This window comes from Hyaena hyaena, unplaced genomic scaffold, assembly GCF_003009895.1.
Source record: "Hyaena hyaena isolate Hyena2069 unplaced genomic scaffold, ASM300989v1 scaffold_109, whole genome shotgun sequence".
NCBI lineage: Eukaryota > Metazoa > Chordata > Mammalia > Carnivora > Hyaenidae > Hyaena > Hyaena hyaena.
In genome coordinates this window covers 2,904,473-2,922,105 of record NW_024080740.1, presented here as the reverse complement: position 1 = coordinate 2,922,105, position 17,633 = coordinate 2,904,473, and the positions used below count along the sequence as shown (strand labels likewise).

The following is a 17,633-nucleotide window of genomic DNA, read 5'->3' as shown; positions in this document are numbered from 1 at the left end:
CCATTTATTAAATTCTCAGTAGCTATAATAGTTTTCAAAGTTGAGTTTCCTGAATTTTCTAGACCTAGATTGATAATAACTATAAATAATAATAATTCTCATCTTTCAATAGTGGTACTCATTCCTTGTGCTCCTTGCAGTAGCTAGAATCTTTAGGAAAAAATTAAATAGTACTGATAGCAGATATTCCTGTCCTGTTTCTGGTTTAATGGCAACGACTTCAGTATTTTCCTATTTCGTGTAATTTCTGTTGTTGTTGGTTTCTGATAAAGACTCCGTCTTTAAGAAATTGCTTTCTGTTCCCTTTTGGTTAGAGTTATAATCAGGAACAGGTGGTGAGTTTTACCAAATTAAAAAAAAAAAAACACTACCAATTAAATATCATTACATATTTTTGCTTTTTATAATTACAAATGTTACATTGATAGATCACCTAACTATAATTGTCTTTCTACTGTAAATTCTACTGCTGAGTAGAAGCCAGTCTTCATCTCCTGCTCTGCAGGTCTGGTTCTTACATTGGCTCTTGCTTACTACTATTCCATCCCCTTAGCCCACCTTCTATTTCCTGAGAGCATTAGTCTTTCTTACTTATTGTTATCTCGGCTAGGAATGCTCTCTGCCTAGTTCTTCACATGTTGAACATAGTCTCATCCTACAGACCTCTAGATCTCAGGTAGCCTTCCCTGACCAATCTATCTAAGCATGACTCTTCTGGGTACTTGCCATCTCGTTAATTGATTTATTTGCTTTACATCAGTTTTTTAAAACTGTAATTCTCTTGCTATTTCTATTTTAGGATCAATGGATTTTTTCCATAAAGGGAAAGGTAGTGGTCCTTATGGCCTCTATTTCAACTACTGAGTTCTGGCACTGTTCTGCAAAGCAATAGTAGGAAATACACACAGAAATAAATGTGGCTATGTTCCAATGAAACTATTTACAAAACAGGCAGCAAGCCAGATTTGGTCCATAGGCTGAAGTTTGCTGACTCTTTGTTGTTACTTTAGTTACTCTTGTTCTTTTTTTTGCTTTTTTTAAATGTTTTATTTATTTCTAGGAGAGAGAGAGAGAGACAGTGTGAGCAGGGGAGGGTCAGAGAGAGAGGGAGTCACAGACTGAAGCAGGCTCCAGGCTCTGAGCTGGCAGTCAGCACAGAGCCCGACGCGGGGCTCGAACCCACGAACCGCGAGATCATGACCTAAGCGAAAGTCGGCCGCTTAACCGACTAAGCCACCCAGGCACCCCTAGTTACTCTTGTTCTTTTCTCACTTTACCAAAATGAATACCAAGAACTTCTACTTGAAACATTTATTCAAATAGAATTTTAGCTGTGTCCTTTTAGGTTTTTATCAAGTATATTATGTTTTCCATTAATTTCCTAATGATTTTACAATTAATTGTAAAATTCATAGTTCTTCTTGGGGTCATATTAAAGCGTGTTCTTAGTTACAAAGCAACCAAGTTTATACTGTTTTTTGTTACTGATTTTAGTTTTTTCACATTTTAGTGAAAGAGTATTACTCTCTTCATTTAAAGATTTTCCAAGTATTTTATCTGCCCAATTTCAGATAATGTTTAACAATTGTTCTATGAAAGTAATGAAATAAAACTAAACACGTGTAGTGGTAGAGATAGCTAGATACAAAATACAGTATACGTATACATATGTTGGTGATTGTTCTGTTCAAAATCTCTGTATACTTAGCTATTTGGTATATACATATTAGTGACATCATATCAATTTCTATTATATTTTTATCATTGTAAATATCACTTTTGTTGAATACTTTTTAATTTTATCATATCTGATATTAAAAATGTCATTGCCTGGGGGCGCCTGGGTGGCTTAGTTGGTTAAGCGTCCGACTTTCGCTCAGGTCATGATCTCGTGGTTCGTGGGTTCGAGCCCCGCGTCGGGCTCTGTGCTGACTGCCAGCTCGGAGCCTGGAGCCTGTTTCCGTCTGTGACTCCCTCTCTCTCTGACCCTCCCCTGCTCACGCTGTCTCTCTCTCTCTCTCCTAGAAATAAATAAAAATATTAAAAAAAAAATATCATTGCCTGAATTTTCAGTTTACCTTTGCCTGATGTATCTTTCTCTATCTCCTTATTTTCATTATTTATTTGTTTCTTGTTTCCGGATTTTATTTCTGAAACCAATCTTTCCTTCTTAAACCAATCTGAATGTCTATCTTTTTTTACGAGGGAATTTAACCAAATTGATTATTCAGTTTGATTTTTTTTTAAGTTTTCTTATTTTTGAGAGAGATAGAAACACATGCAGGAGAAGGGAAGGGGTAGACAGAGAGGGAGACAGAGAATTCCAAGCAGGCTCCGCACTGCCAGTGCAGAGCCTGACATGGGGGCTCTAACTCACAAACCGTGAGATAACATAATGACCTGAGCTGACATCAAGAGTCATATACTTAACCTCCTGAGCCAGGAGGTGCCTGACGCAGGCACCCCAAGATTATTTTGTTTCACTGAACTTATTTTATACTTACTCCTTAGTTTATTTTGATATAGACTAGTTTTCCCTTCATATATTTCTTGCACTGAACTTTTAAAAAATTTCTTTCCTTAATAAATTATTCCATTATATTACTCTCTTTTGATGTTTTAATGAATCATATTTAAGCCTCTAAGTTTTGCTACTGATCTGCCAAAATGGAATAATAATCATTGTATTGTTCTGCCTCCACTCTCTTTTCTATCATTCTCTGTGCTTTTTTTTATCTTTTGATTTATTTCTCTAACTTGAATTTCTTTTCCAGTTTTATTGAGAAATAATTGACATACATCAATGTGTAAGTTTAAGATATACATAGCATGATGACGTGATTCACAGATACTGTAAAATGATTATCACCATGGATTCCACCAACATCCATCTTCTCCTATAGTTACAATAAAATAAAAAGAAAGGAAAAAGAAAAAGAGAAAAAAAAAGAAAAAAGGAAGAATATTTTCTCATTGTGATGAGAATTCGTAGGATTTACTCTCTTCCAAACTTTCCTACATGTCACACAGCAGTGTTCGTGATAGTCATCATGTTGAACATTCCATCTCTAGTATTAATTGATCTTACAATTGAGAGTTTGTACCTTTTGATCACCTTCTATTGGTTGTTCAAGAAAATGTTTAGTTTTCCATGTGCTTGTGAATTTTCCAGTTCTCCTTTTCTTATTGATCTCTAGTTTCATGCTATTGTGGACGGAGAAGACACTTGATATGAGGTCAATCTTCTTGAATTTGCTTAGACTAGTTTTGTGGCAGTTGTCTTGATGTCACTCTCTCTGCTTTTTCTGATGCTGGGATTGCTGGTCTTTGAGAGAGCTTGTTACAAAGCAGAGCTGTGGAGGCAAAATATCCACTCCGATAATTCTTAAGGTCTCTTAGATATTCTAAACAAATGTAGAAAGAATGAACTAATGAGGGGCTGGGTACAGGGAGAAGAATTTCCTCCCTCGGAAAGTATCTGCAGTGAGAAGATGGTGTCCCGCCAATTTCCTCGTTGTTGACCCTCTTCCTGTTAGAGGACTGTATCCATTCCCTATTGCATTGTTCCAGGGCAAAAGGTCAAGCATTCATTGGCTATGATTAGACTAGTTTAAACCTTAACATCTGCTTGTAATTAGTATAAATCCTTCCAAAATTCTGATATATGATAAATTCTAATCCTTAGTTTCCAGAGCCATTGCACATGTTTTCCTAATGTGTGTTTTCGTAGATATTTCATAAATTCTTGGAGGGTCTTGTGAAAGTAGTTCTTGTGAAAGTAGCATACAATATTGCCGAACATTTCTAAATGTAAAAAGCCCCCCCCCAAAAGAAAATACCCATAAACAATTTACATAGAGGTAATTTCTGTTATCAGATTGTTTTTTATATATTATTCTAATTCTGATTTTATATCTATTTTTGTAATGTGAGAGTCAATCTGTTTGCAAACTGTTCTATATTTTTAAATGTATATATCACAACCATTTCTCATTCTATTTAGTATTCCTCAACAGCATAATTTTTGTTGCTACTTAGTATTCCATTTTTTTCCATACTTCTGGAGAATTATTTTCAAATGTATCAGTAGAGTTGTGCTAATAATTTCTTTTCACCTTTCAGTATCCACTGGATTATGTATTTATCTACTTCCTCATTCATAAATTTGTTTATTTGTGTTTACCTTCTACTATTTTTTATTAGGATATGTAGTGGTTATTATATTTATCTCTCTTTTCTTTAATCAATACTTGTAAAAACTTTCCTGGTAAAATTTTATTTTAACATATTTAATTTCAAAAAAATATATTTAATTTCAAACTTGTTCAAAAGTTGATAAGACGGGAAACTCCCATATATGCTCATTACCCAAATTCACCAATTGTTTACATTTTGTCCATTGTTTGTATTATTTTATATAAATATGTTATATCTAAAATGTATATATATGTATTTCTAGTGCTAATATACATTATACTAATTTTTTCTGAAGTGTTTTGGGACCAAGTTGAAGATATACCTATATTTCTCTAAATATTAGAGAATTTAAATATATGCATTTCCTAAGAACAAGGATATTTTCTTGTAAACACAGTGCAGTTGTTAAAATTAGGAAGTTAGACATTGATAAACTATTGTTGAACCATAGCCTGTATTCAAAATGTATTTGTGCTGTAATAATGTCCTTTATAACATTGCTTCAGTTAGGACATCTTTTTAGTTGTTCCTTAGTCTGGAAGAATTCCTGTCTTTTTTTTATCTTTCTTGACTTCAAATTTTGAAGAGTTCTGAGCAATTATTTTGCAAAATGGCTCTCAATATGACTTTGTCTGGTCTTTCCTTGTGTTAAGATGTGGACCATACATTTTGGAAAAAATATCACAGAAATGATACTGTGTTATTGTCAGTGCATGACGTATGGGGTAAAGTGACATTAGTTTGGATCACTTGGTTAAGGCCGTATCTGCAGCTTTCTACACTTTGGAGCAATTGTGTATCCCTTTGTCAGGAACAAGTAATCTGTGAAGAGAAACTCTGAGGCTATGAAAATGTCCTGATCCTTCTCATTTACTCATTTTAACATCTCTTGATGATTTTTAACTCAATCATTCCTTCTGCATTTACTGACAGTCTACTAGAAGAAAGACTATGTATTTTCCCCTAGTTACTTATACCTGCATGGGGTCATGGATTCCTATGTTATTAAATTAGTTGTAATCCATTACTATATTTATTTTGATTACAACTCATTCCAAAATTACCCACTGTGAGTCCCTTAAAGTTGTCTTCTTTCTTCTTTGTTTTTTAACCTTCAAATTATGTTGTTGTTTCACTAGAGCTTCTACTGTTTCCTGTTGTTAAGTTTGTTTCTGTGTGTACTCAAGGGTATACTGAATTGTTGATGTATAGGAGATGCCTCATTAAATTTCAGCCTTTTGCTCAAAGGTCTCCAAACAGCATAATCTTGACCTGGTAAGAAGGTTTCTAAGTTAGAAAATAATTTACAGGTAAAACAGAACATCCTATTAGATGTCAAACACACCAGCCTTCTCTCTTGTTTTTCACCATCTTAGTTTTTAATGCAGCTCCTTATGGAAAAGCATCTGTTGAGTTTTATCTTTAGGATAAGTATTTTCTTTTATGACATGGGAGGAGGCCCTCATTAGATTTGTAACTGTTCTAACCCCACCTATTTTCATGTTTAAGCCACAAGTCTGTATCATCCATCACAAATTTTGGTTTTCAGGAACCATTTTACTCTCACTTATAAGAGTTTGTAGATCTTTATACACTTTCATTTTTCAGATTTAGACAGGATTATTTTTGAGTTCATCAATGCATTTGCAAATGTGCACAGGCAATGTAATTTCTTCCTAGATTTCTGTCCCAGGTATACAAAATGAAAGAGGAGTCCAGATCCACTTTTATACATTTGTGAAGGGAAATTCTCTGTTGCTTCTTGTTCTCTTTGTCTTGAATTTTTCTAACCCTCTTTGCATGTACACTGGTATTCTTTCTCCTGTGGTCTCTGGTTCGTGACTTGTAATGGTGGTGTTTGTTTGTTTTTTTAATTTGCTACCTAACTGTCATTGTGAATGAGCCTGCTAAAAGTGCCAAAGAGCCAGTATTTGTTGGGGACTCTGCCCCTATGGAATCATTCCCAACCAATGTCCCTGGCTGTTCTTTTCTCTGCTCAGATAAAGAACAATTCCCTCATGGCCAGGTATTGCAGTCCATGTTTCCACTTAGGCTCTTCTTCATTCTGACATATCTCCATGATTCTTTGAACACTTACTTCCATTTTCCCAGGATGTCTTGACTGTTTTTAGTAAAGAATGGCATTCTGATACTGAGATCTGCATGGTAGTTTTGATCACTGCTACTAATGTTCTTCTGGTTCCTTTCCCCATAGATCTGGGAAATATCTTAATTCATATCTACATATTATATCTGTATTTGTTGCAATATCTGTGTTTCTATTTCTATATCTATATAACTACAGTTACACTTTTAAGTCAATACCACAGGTCACATATGGTTCTCCTCTTCCTATAATACTATCCCTCTTTCACTGTTGCTGAATAGTGAGAAATCTGGATTCCGTTATCCTCAATACTTTTACCTATTTGCACAAGTCTAGAATGCACAGAAGTTAATTTCAGAATTGTTAACTCATTCCACTGAGGAAAGTAAGCCTACTAACAAGAAGCTTGTTCACAAATTTGATTTGAGGCAAAATATATATATAGTTAGCTGCACAAAAACCTAAGTCTGCAATTGACGAATTTAGACAAGTGCATACATACATATAATCCACATTCAGGGCTCCTTAGAGAAATGTCTGATTTTAGGGCTGGGGCAGGAAGTAGAAAAGATGAGCTTGGAGCACCTTGTAATGCCCAAACTATGCAAGTGCTGGGGAAAAAAATTAGAGAGGCATATCAAAAGGCCACATAAGCAAAATGAAAGATATTCCAATGGTCAGAGCTGCAGCAATTTGAGAAAAGAAAACAGGATTGGATCATAAGACAAAGTATAAAATAAGTATTCAAGAGTCCATCCTGATAGTATTTGGTTGAATAAATAAATAGAGCTTAAGACCAAGTTTCCCATGCAGAGAGTTCCAAATCATTTGTGTAGCTACTCTGCTGTCAAGAACTGGTGGGCAGGGCACATCAGTGGCTCATTTGGTTAAGCATCCAACTTTGGCTCAGAGCATGATCTCATGGTTTGTGAGTTCACTCCCTGCATCAGGTTCTGCACTGACAGTGCAGAGCCTGCTTGAGATTCTCTCTCTCTCTCTCTCTCTCTCATCCCTCTTCTCTGCCCCTCTTTCACTTACACATGCTCTCTCTCAAAATAAACAAATAAGCTTAAAAATAAAAGAAATGGAGGCATAACCCCCACTTTAATGTAGATTGTGCATAGTAACTTGCCCCTAAAAGATACAGTATCAAAAGGAGGGGGGGGAGGGAGTTACTTTACAGTGGAAAAACCTGGCAAACCCTACCTCAACCCATTGGTCAAGGTTAATGTCAATAGTGAGGAATCATATTAATAGTATGTATGTTTGTAGAGAGTAATGGAAATGACACTTTATCTCTATGGTCTTCCTTCCAAAAATCCATAGCCCCCATCTAATGATGAGAAAAATACCAGACAAATTCCAACAGAAAAGACTTCTCCAAAATACCTGACCAGCACTCCTCAAAACTGCCAAGGTCCTCAAAAATAAGGGAAGCTTGAACAATTGTCACAGTCTAAAAGAGTATAAGGAGACATGGTGACTAAATGCAATATGTTATCCTGGAAAAAATCCTACAACAGAATATAGGTTAAAACTAAGAGAATCTGAATAATATACAGACGTTCGATAATAATTATATATCAGTGTTAGTTTGTTGTGACAAATATACCATACTGATGTAATATGTCAACAAGGGAAACTGAGATATAAGGGAATTCTGTAGTATAATCTCAATATTCTGTAAGTCTAAAATTTATACAATGAGGTCTGTATTTTTTAAAGTATATCTTGAATTATAAAAAGCCACATGATTTGGGATTGTGTGTATAAACTCTTAGCAGTCTAAAGGTCAATTGTATTGAGTTATGATTTATTATTCTTTCCTTGGTTTGCAATGTTAACTGCATTCTTTTGATAAAATGATTCAGAGTTATTTACTTTCACTCCCTCAGGTGAAAACTTCCACATATGCTCTCCAGTACACTGTTCGGTAACCTCTTATTGCAATATTTTTTAATAAAAATTCTTTCCCGCAACAATACATTATGGAGTTGGATTTTCAGCTTTATTAAGTGAAGGACATTAGTTCTTCCCATGATAGGTTCAAATAAATCTTGCATTCAAAATGCAGATCTCACATATATTACTTTTGCTCTGAAAAGGAAGATGTGCCTTGTGAGATAAACAAAATACAGTGCAATATGTGACAACTGTGGGTCTTCAGGGCTGAACATGACCCTGAAATGAGGAACACCAAGTACAGCATGGTACACATTATTCCAACAATGGCTAAATGGTAGCAGCCAGGGCAAAATGAAAGTACAATAAATAAGCAAAGCAAAACAAAATAAGCAAACAAAAAAAGCACATCACTATTTGAAAATATTCATAAACATTTATGTAATAAAGCTTTTCACTTTTTTTCAGAATTTCTCCACATGGCATAGGGATATATTTGGGGACCTGTTTGCCATATTTATCTAAATCTACAGCCAATTCCTGTTTCTCTGTTTGGGGCATACTTATTAAGATCAAAGACTCTCCCCAGATTTTAAAATTCTGCATAACCTCAGCCAAATTCCGGAAAGAAAATTATCTTTCCATTTGGGCAGAATTCTGTTCTATGATGTTAAAGGGGGATAATTCAGTTCAAAATAGGGGCTTTCACTAGAGTACGATGCTGTTAGAACTACAGACAGCAGCCTTTAGATACTAGAAGAAATTGGTATCACCAAAGAAAATCGTACTAATTTAAAATAGGACAAAAGCATAACAATACACCCTTTCAATATACTATCAGAACATTGTCCAACACAACCGCCCAAGGATTACCTAATTCTCTAGGGACTGTACCTGTATTTGAATTACTAGTTACATTTGATTAGGCCCAGGTTCTGTGAATTACGTGTCAATGATATGGATTTTTTTTTTCCAGTAGAGGTGCAAATGATCTCTCTTTGGTAGAAAAGATAACCCAAAAGGTTGTGGTTTTTATTGCCCTGTAGGATACTAATCAGTTGTGTCTCTCGCTGAGTATACTTATTTCAGCAAGTCTTATTTTCCTCACTGACTTAATACAAATCAATCTCAATCTCTTTCTCTCTATCTCTGTCTCTTTCTGTATATACGTACACACACGTGCACAGGTAGATATACACATATAGATACATAATATGTATGTATAACATATATTACGAGTGTATATATATCTCAAACATTCTTTAGGTTAGCTTAACCATTCTGCTGCCCCCCTTATTGATAAGTCAACTACATCTCCGACACACGTTGATTCTAAATTTTATGAGAATCCTGCTATAATAAAATAATTCAAAGTTAGTTACTCTTCTTCTCTGGGTGAGGGCTTCCACATATATTCTTCAACCTGCCAAACAGGTCACTGAGAAAAGATTTATGCATAGATTCATTGGTTTAGAGCAACCTAACTGCCACTAGAGTTCACCTCTTCTCTGCTGCCAGTAATTCCCTCAGGTATTTATGCTTATGAGGTGGCTGAAGACAGTGTTTGTGAGCTCCGTAAGTCCTGACAGAACAGAAGTGGCTTGATTTTTGCAAAGCTGAATAGATGCGTGAGCAAGCTGAATGTACCAGAAGCTTGCAGAGCTTTGAAGCAGATAGAGAAAATGCTTTGTTTATTTAACATTTTACGCTTTAAAGGAAAACCACTTCTTAAGGAAAATCAGTATTTACTCATTTATTTTTTATTTTTATTTATTTATTTATTTATTTTAATGTTTTATTTATTTCTAGGAGAGAGAGAGACAGCGTGAGCAGGGGAGAGTCAGGGAGAGAGGGAGTCACAGACTCTGAAACAGGCTCCAGGCTCTGAGCTGGCAGTCAGCACAGAGCCCGACGCGGGGCTCGAACCCACGTACCGCGAGATCATGACCTAAGCGAAAGTCGGACGCTTAACCGACTAAGCTACCCAGGCGCCCCTACTCATTTATTTTTAAAAAAAATTTTTTACTGTTTGTTTATTTTTGAGAGAGAGAGAGAGAGAGAGAGAGAGAGAATGCATATGCAAGTGGGAGACAGGCAGAAAGAGAGGGAGACACGGAATCCAAGCAGGCTAGTATTTACTCATTTCTCATCAAATATTATCCTCAGGGAATGAAATAGATTTTAATCTGTCAATTATACAGGGGAAGCTAACATAATTAATTAACATTATTATTTAACAAGTTGTCAGTTTTATAAATTGTCCCTTTTGTGATATAATAACCACAAGGTGAAATATGTTAAATAATTAAAATACATAAAATGGGGACAGAGTAACTACTATGTTAAATGTTATTAAATAGTTATCTAGACAAATTCATGAACAAATGTTTGGCTACTCTGTTAGCCCAGGAATAAAGTCCCATAAGGTGATGGTCGTCCTTGCAACCCTCCTAACTAACTAACCCTGTAGTTTCTGGGACAAAATAAAGAAATGTCAGCAAAATACCTGTGGTGGTGTAGCCAGTATTGAGGACGAGAAGGCCCTGATTGTTAGACCTTTACATAAGGCAGTCAACACCTTACAAATAAACAGTCATATAAGTACAAATCTTGTCCCAGGAAAAATCCCTTGCTTTTCCTGCTTTCGTTCACTTGTTAGGTTCTTACAGAATCTGCAATTTACAAGTCACTTTCAAGAACCAGTAAGTGGCATGGCTAACATTTGAATTAAAGACTTTTAACTCTACATTTAGCATTTTCTCCAAAAGATGATAGTATCCATAGTCTAACTTTTGGTTATTTGATATCAGGGTTTATTAAAACCTCATTTCATGTTTCAGCATGGGAAACAATATTTTCAGAGTTTAATTCCACAGGAACAGGATGTTTGCATATATAGTAAATTCTGAATTAGCCGTGTCAATAAAAACATTAGCATGAGAAATGAAAACTTCTTAACTAGTATGACACTTGAAATGGAGATAGGTCCCGCCTGCAAAGAAGTGACCGTATGTTTCCATGTCCATTTACATTTATATGTTTCCTGACAAACCCAACTTCTGTTTCCCACATACAGTTAGTCGAAAATATTTAGTGCCACCCATGCTAAGGTTTCTCAAAGTATACATAGTCAGAAAACTTAGAGGTGTATCATTCTTTTACTCAAGTAATGCCTTTATTACAAAGGCAAATATCGCTTTCAACCAAAAGGCCAAAAAAATTTAGTAAGCCTTTGGGGTTTCGACTACTTTAATAGGCATACGTTACACTATCGTTTGGACAGTCTTCAAATAAAAAGATGACTTATGAAATAGGTCACATGGAAAGGCCAACCACACTGGATTGGGGACTAAGACACTCAGGTTTCAACAGAACTAACGCTACAGATGTGACATGGTGAAAGTAAGAAATCACCGGGGACTGTTTTCCTCAAGTGGAACACCGGAGGGCTGGAGTGACTTCTACAAAATGTCTAGGTTCCTCTCTTCCATCTCACAATTCATTGCCTTCTCTAAATTTTCCCATCTGTGATGAAAAATAAATTCCAAATAAAATTCATACACTTATGAAAACATAAACAAACATCTAAAGTTTAAATAGCATTTCTACTGGGGGAAAAAAGAAAATAGTTGTCATAATTGTACCTAGTTTTTCCATTACTACAAAAAGCTAAAATAACCTTTATAATACAACTATGAATTTCTATTACTGGAGAAATGTTCAATTTATGGTAACATCACCTGTAACTGTACCAAGTAAAACAAAATTGTAAATATTTCTTACACTTGGAAACTCTGCAATATTTTTGATGTACTGGCTAAAAGTGCAATATATCAAGTGATGAAGATTATAAAATAATGTCTAAAAATAAGCATCTCACAGGCTGTCACTTATTTCTCTGAGAACACACAAATACAAATGAATATGAAATCAATAGTAAAACGTACGTAGCTGAGATGCCCAACTTTGAAAACTAAAAAATATGTTCATCAGTATGAATTCTGTCAGCTTTGTTTTCCAATTCTCTCACTCTTTTCCTATCAAAACAAATTTTCGCTCAAGTATTATCTTCAGAATCATTAATAGCCAAGTCATTGTGTTCTGTCTGAATAATTTGGCACCTTAACTAAGACCAAAAAAAAAAAAAAAAGGCAAATAATTTCCAGAATTAAAACATGGCTCTTTCTATTACCGTTGGCATTTCAGTTCTGTTCAGAGACCCTCTCAAATTTAGCTGGAGATAGTTTCCATGGTAACTGGAGAATGTGCTCTGATGAGTCTTGAAACAGACAAATAAGAATTCTTGCTTCTTACAAGTGGGCAACAATTTAATGCTTAAAGCTGGATGCTCTCTGATGCTTAATGGAAGACATTTGAATCTATTTTGGTTTAGACAAAAGCTGGAAAAAAGCTAGTTCTGTCAATTACACAAAATTTAAAAGGTAAATGTTAGTAAAGTTGAGGATAATAGAAGATATTGATATATATCCCAACTGTTTTAGCCTTTTCAAGATAATTTTTTCCAAAAGAAGGAATATATTATTATCTGATATTAAGTATTTTACACTACCATGAAGAACTCTAAAAACCAATTTTCTAAATCCAAACAAATACACCACTTTCCACTGTTATTGTCAATGTTTTAGTTTCTTCCTAAAGAATTTAAATGCTGTTTATAAACACTGCAAAAAGTCAAAATGGTGTTTAATTTTTTATGTGTGTATGAGGAATTTATTTGCTTTTGGTAGAGAAAAATTGGGGGTGGGTTAATGGGAATGTAGTCAGTATGTGAAGGAATGAAACACCAGCAAACTATTGAGTTGGAAAGTAGGTCCAGCCTTTCAAAGTCTAAAAAAATACCCATGAACATAAAAAAGAAAATTAGTATTACTCAAGAACAAATTATGACCTTACCTGCAAGTATCTCTACATAAACGTATGTAACAAAGATAGCAAAAATAGATAAATCCTCAAAACAAAATCAACAAAAAGGACAGTTAACTCTCTAGAGAGGAATCTGTGTCTTTCTTGGTTGTGACCGTGGTTACCAAGGTCATGATTATATTTGAGAGGCCCTGGCTACAAATCCAATCTCTTGAAGGCCTTCAGTAGAATCTAAATCAAACAGACCTTTATAAAGGACTAACTTGTGCTCCTTAGTGCTCAAACACTTGACCTTGGCAAATGAAACTTGTTACAAAGAAGGCAAAAATCAAGGTAATTGTTGAAAAATGTGGTTTAAAATTGCTTTCATGGCAACTCTCCAGAACAGAAGTTAGAACACATCCAGTGGCCTTATTTAGAACTCTGTGACCCAGGTATTGTAACTGACAGCACAGCCACTAGCCCATATGATGTATTTGTGTGATTTAGAGGGTACGAAAGCTAATATTAGGGCTCACAGCAAAGTAAAGCAGAAGCTGGATTTAAGCTACCCTAAACCCCTTCATCCAGACATATTTGTGCAGTATATAAACTGTACAAGACAGTTCTAGCAGGGGTTCTTGAGTATCAGTGATGAGTAGTGCAGGCCAATGGATACCAACAGAAAAAAAAAAAAAAGATTGGGATCTGGTTATTTTATAGGAATATTAGTATTTAAAAGAATTTGGTCGACATTCACCAAGAAGCTACTATGTGTCCGACATATTGTGTAAGTATGATAGGATATGATAGGTTAAAATTGGCAGAGAGGGAAAGTTTAGGACCTGACGTCCCCGGGTGGGGAAAAACACATATTTTGAAACAATGCTGGGAACGTTTGACTACAGCAAACCCCCTCTAGCGTAAGGTCCCTCTTAAGAATGTAACAGACACCATCTGCTCCCCCTCAGATTTCCCTCAGGAATTTCACAATCAAAATACCTAACTAAAAAAAGTAAACCATAAAACCTACATTACAGGAGGGACAGTATGACCAGTCCGACTCCTCATATAATGGAGTCAAGTCGAGTCAATCAGGAATGGACAGCCCAGCACCTAGAGTTATCCAGCCAGTAAGGGTAGAACCCAAGAAGAAAGGAGGAGGAAGGGAAAGGAGTGCTGACCAGAACCTTATAAAACCAGAATCCTTGCCTATAGGATTCACCTTCGAATGCCCACTCCCTGTAAAGAGAGCTTTCCTATTATCTTTATCTTCTAATCTAACACTCTAATAAACTTCTGCCTATTGCTCATTCTGTGTCCACCTCTTCATTCTTCAAAGCGGTGAGACAATGACTCCTTGATATTGAGGTAAAAAATGCTGCAACATAAGGGATCCGAGGATGGGAATTCAGAAGCACAAAAGACCTCTCCGTACATAACTACTTCAAGTTCCTACACTAAGAGACTTTTCCAAACCTATCATGATTCTTGGCAGCCTACGGCCACATTTCTGGGACTACTCAGTCTTTCTATGAGTTCCTGCCTGAAAAAACTAAAGGCTGTCAAAGGAATTTATTGTTTGTTCTGTTCAACACCTGACAATAGGCCCCTACCCCCACTTTCTTAGAATATTTATAAATAAATAAATAAATAAATAAATCGATCGATCGATAGATCTTACAGTTGTAAATCCTACCCTGTCCCTTTGAGATATATGCTTACCTCCTACGATTTAGGAAGGTCTTTCTCAAGAATCTGAAGCCATCTCTTTGAAATGTAAACTTCAGGAAGGAGAGCGGTTTTTGTCTCCCAGTCCTTGTGGGAGGACATAATCCTAACCTCAATAATTGCTAGCTAGGAGACACAGTTGGCCTAATTGATCCACCCTCTTACCTACTTTTTGTAATTTTTCACTCCCCGGACACTGCTTGGGTCCACCCTTTCCCTAATCCCTCATTCTTCAAGACATTCATCCACCTCTGCACAAATTGGAATGGAGCTCAGTTCTTTCCCCTGCTGTCTGTATTTATGCAATAAAATCAGTTTTCAATACTTTAAATAATGTTTGACTATATTTGTCTCTGACAGACCTAAAAATAATACTTTTGTGTGAACAAAAATGTTTAAAAATGACCACCTGAAATTAATATTACACTGTATGTTAAATAACTGGTATTTAAATAAAAACTTTTTTAAAAAACAAAAAAATGCAGAATAAAAATGCTATTATAGTACATTTAATTAATTAAATTGAGAGTGTGTGACATAAGGTCTGCATATTGATACGAATGATAATGTAATGGTATGTGAGAGGAAGGGAGACATCTATTGGGCAGAAGAGGAAGGCAATGTGGTTGGAGTGAAACTGGACAAGGCTGGATTTGGACGAGGAAAATAAAGAGAATTTAACTTGGTATTAACATACGTTCATTTTATTTCAAAAGACAAAAGCATTGTCATAACCATATTAATAAATTCCAACATCCATATGAGGAGAGTTTTTGTCTGATTGGTTTTTGTACCTGCATCATCAATGTGTAAAATACAATGGTCTCAACAAAAATTCATTGAATTAACAAATGAGGTATCATAGAAATAAAGAAAGACTAAATATGTGAACTAAAAGGCAGCTTAGGAAGCAATCAGAAATGAAAGAAGAGACATTACAACTGATGTCACAGAAATAAAGAGAATTGTAAGAGACTAGCATGAACAGTGTTCCAACAAACAGAATAACCTAGAAGCAATGGATAAATTCCTAGAAATATACAACCTGCTGAGAATGAATCATAAAAAACAGAAAGTCTGAACAGAACTATAACTAGTAGGGAGATGGAGTCAATAATCAAAAAACTTTCAACGAAGAAAAGCCCAGGTCCAGATGACTTCACTGGTGAATTCTACCAAACATTTAACAAAGAATTAACACCAATCATTATCAAACTCTTCTTAAAAACTGAAGGGGAAGGAATATTTCCAAACTCATTTTATGAGACCAGCATTACTCCAATACCAAAGCCAGACAAAGACACTATGAGAAAAGAAAACTATAAGCCAATATTCCTGATAAATATGGATGCCAAAATCCTCAGCAAAATACTAGCAAACCAAATTCATCAGCACATTAAAAGTATCATATATCTTGATCAAGTAGGATTTATCCCTGGGATTTGAGGATGGTTCAACATAAGAAAATCAATTCATGTCGTATATCCCATTAACAAAATAAAGTGTAAGGGCTCCTGGGTGGCTCAGTTAAGCGTCCAGCTTTGGCTCAGTTCATGATCTCATGGCTTATGAGTTTGAGCCCCACATCAGACTTTGTGCTGACAGCTAAAAGCCTGGAGCCTGCTTCAGATTCTGTGTCTCCTTCTCTCTCTGCCCCTCCCTTGCTTGCACTCTGTCTCTCTCTAAAATAAATGAACATTAAAAAGTTTTTTAAAAAAACATAATAAAATGTAAAATTGTATAACTGTCTCAAGAAATCATGAAAAAAGCATTGGTAAAATTCTATGCCCTTTCATAATGAAAATTCTCACCAAACTAGGAAAATATCTCAATCTTTTAAGATTGAGAATGTAGCAAGAATGTGCACTCTTGCCATTTCTATTTAACATAGTACCAGAAATCTAGTTAGAGAAATTAAGCTAAATCAATAAACAAATACATGGTACATGTGTCAGAAAGTCAAAAGTGAAGTGGTCTCTGTTTGCAGATGACATTATCTTATATGTAGGAAACATTCAAGACGCCACCCAAAGACTGAATAGAATAAAAGAATTCAATAAAGTTGTAGAATAAAAAACCAACAAATAAAGACAGTTACATTTCTATCCACTAACAATGGACTATCTGAAAAGGAAATTAGGAAAACAATATCCCAATAACCAATTTAAAATTACCAAAAGTAAAATACTTTGGAATAAACCTAATTAAGAAGGTCAAAGCACTGATGAAAGAAATTAAAGAAGACACAAACAAATGGAAAGACATTTCATGTCATGGATTGGGAGATTTAATATTGTTAAAATGTCCTTAATACCCAAAGCAATCTACAGATTCGTTGCAATCTCTATCAAAATTCCAATGACACTTTTTTCAAGGTAAATTCTATACCCAACATAGGGTTTGAACTCATGACTGCAAGACCAAGAGTCATGCTCTACCAACTGAGCCAGTCAGTGATAGTTTTTAAATAGACATAATAATAAACAATTCTATAATTCTTATTGAACCACAAATAGCCAAATCAATTATGAGAAAGAAGAACAGAACTCTTCCCTGACAGTTGCATCCTCTTCAGTATAACATCCTGAAAATTGTAGCCCCCTTAGCCTCTACCAACTTTGAGCCATATCCTTTACTCACCAACACCACTCGTGTTCAGCTTTGTGTGGCTTTAGCCTCAGTGTGCTGCCAAGCAAACCCTGTCTCCGGGCAGTGAGCTGTAGGGTTATCTTCTTCATACCTCCCCTTTTAAGTATACAAAATAAGAATGAGCACAGATCACTGGTCATAAATAAAATAAGTTGGAAATCAATGAAATGACATATTTTAAATA

The 17,633-nt window shown here is 35.3% G+C and overlaps 2 long non-coding RNA genes across 2 annotated transcripts in view; both read right to left on the bottom strand.

Moving 5' to 3' along the window:
* The window catches only part of LOC120234417, a 47,730-nt gene that overhangs the window by 17,656 nt on the left and 12,441 nt on the right, over positions 1-17,633 (bottom strand). The window contains exon 2 of the long non-coding RNA XR_005529088.1: positions 17,441-17,545. This is a non-coding gene — a long non-coding RNA (uncharacterized LOC120234417). The remainder of the gene's footprint in view (positions 1-17,440; positions 17,546-17,633) is intronic.
* LOC120234418 lies at positions 11,438-12,416 on the bottom strand. Its single transcript, XR_005529089.1, has 2 exons — positions 12,154-12,416; positions 11,438-11,731 (listed from the first exon to the last, which is right to left on the bottom strand). It is a non-coding gene; the product is annotated as an uncharacterized LOC120234418 (long non-coding RNA).